This window comes from Canis lupus, chromosome 33, assembly GCF_003254725.2.
Source record: "Canis lupus dingo isolate Sandy chromosome 33, ASM325472v2, whole genome shotgun sequence".
Lineage (NCBI taxonomy): Eukaryota > Metazoa > Chordata > Mammalia > Carnivora > Canidae > Canis > Canis lupus.
In genome coordinates this window covers 11,038,117-11,045,210 of record NC_064275.1, presented here as the reverse complement: position 1 = coordinate 11,045,210, position 7,094 = coordinate 11,038,117, and the positions used below count along the sequence as shown (strand labels likewise).

The 7,094-nt window shown below is 40.6% G+C and overlaps 1 long non-coding RNA gene across 1 annotated transcript; it reads left to right on the top strand.

Moving 5' to 3' along the window:
* The first annotated feature begins 4,135 nt into the window (after positions 1-4,135).
* On the top strand, positions 4,136-6,806 carry LOC112641281 (uncharacterized). Its single transcript, XR_003124578.3, has 3 exons — positions 4,136-5,824; positions 6,483-6,559; positions 6,711-6,806. It is a non-coding gene; the product is annotated as an uncharacterized LOC112641281 (long non-coding RNA).
* The last annotated feature ends 288 nt before the right edge of the window (positions 6,807-7,094 follow it).

The following is a 7,094-nucleotide window of genomic DNA, read 5'->3' as shown; positions in this document are numbered from 1 at the left end:
ATATAATGAACTGTTATACATACAAAGAATAAATGATCATTCCTTCTTTTAAGGAGTTTATAATCTACTAATTTTGAACGGTAAGCCTACTTATATGGACGACTTTGATCTGGATAGCAATATAAAGATATCAACCCAAGAAATAGTAAGGTCTAAATGAATAATCCTGTAAGAATACTATGTACAAATTCATAAGAGCAATGGATTCAAGTGATGACAGAAGATGTCATGGAGGTGCAATTGGGGATTGTCTCAATGAGGTGTTATTTGCTGATTTTCCTAGGGTAGGGCTTGACAACTCTAGTTGATGGACCAAGGTGACTCAATTTTACAAAAACAGTTTATTGAAACAAAGCCACACTTACTCATTATGTTTGTCTATTGCTGCTTTCATGCTACAACAGCAGAGTTGAGTGCTTGGATCAGAGACCCTCTAGTCTGCAAAACTTATACTATCTGGCCCCTTTCAGGAAAAAAAAAAAATTGACCGGTGCTTCTCCTAAGGGATTAAAACATTAGAAGAGAAAGTCTGGTAAGTCAGAGAAAGTAAGTTTAGGTTAAGTATGGGTTCACTTCTTGACATCATGACTTTGAAGTAATTGTGGGATATCTAAGTGGAAGCATGTAGTGGGTGGCTGATGGGGCTCTGGAAGTTACAGAAATGTTCCAGGCTAAGCCTACTGTATTGATCACCTTCCAGTAGAAGTGGTATAGTTAAAGTTTTGTGATACAAGACATAGATCCTGATGGATATTTTGTAATGATAAAAAAAGAAAAACAAGCTTGAGGCCTTTTGAAAAATTCCTTAAAGTATATCCCAGGATACTAAAAACTGCTCAGATTATAGGAAGTTAAAGAATGAGAGTTGAGAAAATAAAAGCATATTCAAGAAGTTTATAGCTGTAAATGGATGGAAAGAAATATGAGTGTAACATGAGGGGCCTGAGAGTCACTTGAAGATTTATTTCAAGATAAGAGACGCAGACAAGTGAATATTTCAAGGCAGACAGAAGTCACTGAAGTAAAAGTGATGACATATTTTGGTGAAAAGAAAGGGTAACTGAATGCATGTACATGTATGTATGGAAGCTCCCAAAGGAATTGGTAGTGGGTAGCTTTTAGGAACACAGATGGAAGGAAACTTTAGACAGAACTCTTTTGGTTGCAAGTGACTGAAACCCAGTTTGAACTAGCCATGACCAAAAGGGGGGGGAAACTATTGAATGATGTAACCAAACTGTTCTCTCTCTCTCATTAAAAAAAAAAAAAAAAAAGTAACAACCTTTGAGCTGCCAGCAGCTCTTTGGCCCAGACCCTTGCAAAATCTCATCTGAAGATGAAAGGCTCTATTTCAGTCTATTACAAGAAAATTCTGTGTATGGCTCACCTTGGTCTACATGTGACACCCTGGAATGAATAAATACCTACCTCTTATGCCCTAACTAGTGGGGACGTGGTACCTTCTTTGTCTCAGTTTCAATCCTGTGTTCTCCCTTCCAACGAAGCACTGTTGTTAAGACACTGAGGTAAATGATTGGCTCAACTTGGGTCAAGAGCCCTTCTTTAGGTCTATCGTGGTGTCCAAGAAAGTGGGAGAGCTTCAATTCAACAGCCTTAGGACCAGGGAGAAGGAAAGGTGGCGGGTAGTACAGAATGTTCTGTTGAGGGGATGGCTATGAACTGACAGCCTCTGTCATCTGTCACTCTTACAGACAAGACTGCTAGTCATTTGTATGTGCCCGTTTGGCTGGACTGATTGATTGTGGCTGATGTTCATATTAATTGGTTGTGCCATCTGTCATAATTGCTTGAAACTGTGTGTTACGTACTTTGAATATTATCTCTTCTTATGAGAGGATGGTTCTGGAAATGACTTATGTCATCTTATACCGTAAGATAGGAAGGAAAGAAAAAGAATGATTACTGAGATGGAGTTTTAAGGTTATAGAGAAGGGGCTTCTGGGTAGCTCAGTTGGTTGGGTGGCTGATTCTAGATTTCGGCTCAGGTCATGATCTCAGGGTAGTGGGATGGAGCCCTTTGTCAGGCAGAGGCAGTGTGTGTGTGTATGTGTGTGCGCACATGTGTGTGTGTGTGTGTGTGTGTGTGTGCTTGAGACTCTTGCTCTCCCTCTGCTGCCCGCCTCCACTTTCTCTCTCTCTCTCAAATAAATGTTTTAAAAAATAAAATTATAGAGAAAAATAAAAGGAGAAACTTCACTACATTGGACTAGAAGAATAAATATACTGGAAAGTCAATTTTATTTTACAGATAAATTGCAACACTATAAATGAACACAAGTGTAATAGTTGGCAGTCACTGCTTTAAGCACTTTACATTCTGTTTTTCATTTAAAAGTCATGAGAGCCTTTAAGGTAAGTATTGTTATTATTTTATAACAATAGAGGAACTGAGATTTGGAAACACTTTTGTCAGGTTACGACAAAGTGGTGACTCCAGAATAAACCTGAGTTCTTACTGCTGTGTTCTTTTGCCTTTCTGAAAAATGGACAGAAAATGAGTTGATTATATTCCATTTTTTCTTCCTCTAGCTCTTCTCCTGTCATTTTTTAAAATAAGCTTTTTATTTTGTGATACTTTTAAATATACAGAAAAGTTGCAAAGATAAGGTAGAGAGTTCTTTTGCTCTCTTCTCTCAGTTTCCCTTGAATTAATATCTCATGAAACCACAATATTTTTGTCAAAAACCAAGAAATTAATATTGTGACATGATTATTAATTAAACTACCAACCTTAAGTGGATTTCACCACTTTTCTGCTAATACTCATTTTCTCTTCCATGACCCAATACAGGGTTCCACTGCATTTGGTTCCCCATCTCTCCTGTAGTTTGCTCTGACTTCCCCATACTCTGATCCTATCTTCTTTTTCCTTTTCCAGTTTCCTTTCCTTTCCTCCTCCCATCATTTCATTTTATCTAATTGTTTCCTGCCAAACTGATACAGTTATAAACAGGAAATATTTTGCAGGGTATTGAGCTAGCTTGGGAAGTTTTGTAGAGGCCTAAAAAAGAGTTGCTTATCGAAGAGTTGTTGTTGTTCGGTTGTAATAAACTGGGAAAGAATGGGCATCCAATCTGTGGTGGTTTAGCTCCCTTTAGAACCATGACCTGCAGGAGTATATTTGTTCTTGCAGTCACTGTCTGAAATCCAATTTCCCATAAAATAAAATGTTAAAAAAAAGAAAGCAAATTTAGAAACCAACTTTTAGAACATTACAGAGTTAAATTTGGAGATTGCCACTGTACTCTACACCCTTGAAGATATTAATGCCTGTGGTTACGTAGATTGGTTGTTGGACTAGGCTATGTTTGTTTTGTTAAGTTTGCTCTGAAGATGAATCAGAGTACTGCAGTGCCAAGATACAGCTTTAAGGTCACAGCAATAGGCATGAAACTCAGATTCAGAGTAAAGTGAAGGCAGGAAGCCTGGTGTGTGTTATCAGTGGACAGACACAAAAGGTAATGCATATGATCAGCCTGAAGACAAAAGACGATTTTTTTACTGGTAATGTTTTGAATTTTTCAAGATAGAGGAAAAGGTCTTAAAATCAAAGTGATTGGGGGGAGATAGCGAAGGGCGGACACATCTGTGACCAAGGGAGGTAACTTCCAGAACCGAATTTCAGTTAAATATAAAAATGAGGATTAGAGAAGTGAGGGCAAGGGGGTGGGGACTTGGAATTTTAATTTTGTTCTATTATGATTTATGTGAAATCCAAAGGAAGAAAAGTGATCCTATAATTATACAAAGTTACCAGCACCGACCCAGAAAGAGTTGTCAGGCAGTGTGATTTTCCTGTATAGACGGTGGCACAGGCCGAGATCAGTTGTATAAGGTGACATCCATAAGCGATGCAGCTCCCAGTGAGCCTCGAGGGACCCGCTGGGCTGTAATGAGCTTGGCACCCTTCATGAAGTCGCTTTCTCTCTTGCTCACACTCTGAATCTTTTCATTCGGGTAGCTTATAAGTGGGTCTAAAAAAAAAAAAAAATCCTAAGCAAATTAAAAACTTTCCCAACTCGTGAGCCCTGCGATTTCATGTGCATGAAAATTACCCTTATATTTTGCTTATTGTGTTCTATTTTTTTTTTCTTTCCGAGACACCGATCGATCTCTCTTTGAACTGAAGGCCCTCACAAACTACTGGACCACCCATCCACCACGTTTCTTGATTTCCTTGATGGTTCTGTGACAACGTGGAGGCCGTCAACGTGGAGGTTCTGCGAGCACTTCACCTGGGGACGGTAGCTGGAGCATTGTCCTGCCCGGCAGATAGGGAACCATTCTCCACGTGGTGGGAGGTGGGCGACAGGTGTCACGACGCTCTCAGGTAGACTGAGTATTGACCACATGCCACCCAAGGACAAACAAGATTCTGAAGGGAGCAAAAAAAAAAAAAAAAAAAAAAAACCAAGAAGAAGTAATTCATCTGGCTGTCCCATATGTTAATTGTTCTCTTTCTGTTGGAGGAGAGGATGGAGACTAGCACAAGGCTTCTAAGATGTGAGAAAAGGGTTTTTCCATCTGATCTAGATGTTGTTTAACAGGAATTGTCAGTGCCACCACTTGGGAATGAGGATGTGTGGTATCTGTTGGCAGCATCAGAGGGAAAGTAGCTTTCATTATGCGAAAAACTGCTCTGTGTGAGCAGTCAGCCTTGCAGCTTTTTATTCTAGTTAGCCCTGCTCGTTGCGTTGGCAATCTTTCACATTTGTTGGGCCAATCTCCTGGGGACGATGACATGCTCAAGTCTGGGGATCAAGACATAGGTAGTAGGAATTGATCCTAGGAGCTCATTTGTACTGTCTCAGAGAAAACATTAAGTTAGAACTTCTAAAAACATCAATAGCAACGTTTCGGTAACCAGTTGTAGTGTAATAAGAAATGTATGTGCTCTTTGTCCTTGGTTCCTGGAACAGGGTTTATAAAACCCCTGGAAATCCCTGACTGATAGTCGTGTCCTTTGTTATGCAGATGATCTCTCCTTTTGATCACTCCTGAGTTTATGTTAATGAGATGACAGAGCAGGGCCCCTGGAGGGGGTGGGTTGGCAGAAAGAGTGGATGTAGGGTTGCACCTTTCAGCCTCAACCGCTGACCTCTGGGGACTGGCGGGAGTGGTGGGAGATTGAACCCTCTAAAAAAATTCTCAAACAACACAACGTGATGAACTTCTAGGTTGGTGAACACGGAGGTGCTGGAGTGGGGGTAAATCTGGAGGAGACACGGAAGCTCCATACTTCACTACTTTTCCCTCTGAATCTCTCATTGGGCTGTTCATGAGTTGTATGCTTTACAATAAACTGATGATAGGCCTAAGTAAAGTGTCTGAGTTCAGCGAGCTATTCTAACAAATTGTCCAAGTTTCCCAAGAAAGGGGTCATGGGAACCCCCGATTTGTAGCTGGTTGATCAGAAGTACAGATAACAACCTGGGAGTTGGAATTGGCATCTGAATTGGGGACCGTCTTGTGGGACCGAGGCCTTCTCCTACAGGGTCTACTAACTTCTTGTGTTTAGTGTCAGAATCGAATTGTAGGACACCCAGTTGGACAAAGAATCAGAGAATTGGTTGTTGGTATTAGATAACACTCTGGATTGAGTTTTTGGTTTTGGTTTTAGTTTTTTGTTTGTTTATTTGTCTTGCTTTCTGTTTTTTTAGAATATTTGCCACATGCCGGAACACAGGACCCTGCCACTCACACCAGCAGTATCAGTCTCAAATGGGAGCTTGACAGAAAACCCAAATCTCAGCCCCACCCCAGATTTACTGCTTTAAATTCAGCCTTTTACCAAGAACCTCAGGTGATGCATGTGCACATTAAAACTTGAGAATCACTGTGGGAGAAACTTTACAAAATTCATTTTAAGATTTATTACCCAATTTAAGAGCCCAAATTTATCCCTAGAATGAAGGTGAAGCAGTTGTGTCTCTTGGAGATTCCCAGGTAAAATTGAATTCACTTGCGAGACTTGCATTTTGGTCTGTATCCTCATTATACGCAGAAGCACGAACTATTAGAATTTGAGGTGCTCACTCAATATTCTAATCTAGTATTTGGTGTAATAGTCAGAGGTGGAGTGTGGGCTGGGTGTGGGAGGCTGCTCTGTTCTTTTGCTTTAGCATTTTTATACAGGCAAAATCACGAGGAAACAAGGAGCTGTGCGTGGAATGGCAGAAGGAGAGGTGGAAGGGAAGGCCGATAAAATGAGAGGGGAAAGGAGGAAATACACTATTTTGTTTTGGAGACAGTATGGGCTTTGGGGCCGAGTGTATACATTTAAGCCAGCAGATATATTTTAATACTTGCTGGCTGAGTTGTTGCCTCCCTCAGTACAGCCTTGAGTCCCCAGTGCTTCCCTGGAGGCTACTGAGAGTGGATGGGGGGGCAGGAAGGAAGGGGTGCTCTTACAGAGGAAAGAACCCTGGTGGTTTTTCATTTATAATCTATCTTCTCTGTAGATCAGAATGGTGAGCGTATCTATTCTGCAGCCACGTTGAACGTCTTTGGTTTTGCAAGAAGCAGATTTCTTACAGTGGTTAGTAGTTTTTTAAGTAATAATTCTCTGCTACCTCCCCAAAGATCTTGTTTTTATAGATTTAAGTTTCAGGGTTTTTTTTTTTTTTTTTTTCTTTTTTCCATTTTTCATCCCCCCCCCCCCTCCTTTTCATGGTGTATCTTCTTTTCAGATGGTAAGAGACTGTTGACATAGATCCCCAGAAGGCAAGAGCAAAACGTCCCTCTCCTCTTCCTCTCCTCTTCGGGTACAGCATGGGAGAAAAGGTGGGAGAACCTTAATAGAGGGAAGACAAGGTGAAATTAGAAATGAAATAGGTGGAGAGACAAGGAAGGAAGGGGGGCAGGGCTATTTTACCATAAATAGCTGCGAAGGGGAAAACAGGTCACCAGAAGTAGCACGTGATCCCAGTATTAACTATTTCCTGTCTGAGTGTATAAAGATTTGCATGCCTCCTTTTTTTTATATAAATTTATTTTTTATTGGTGTTCAATTTGCCAGCATATAGAATAACATCCAGTGCTCATCCCATCAAGTGCCCCCCTCAGTGCCTGTC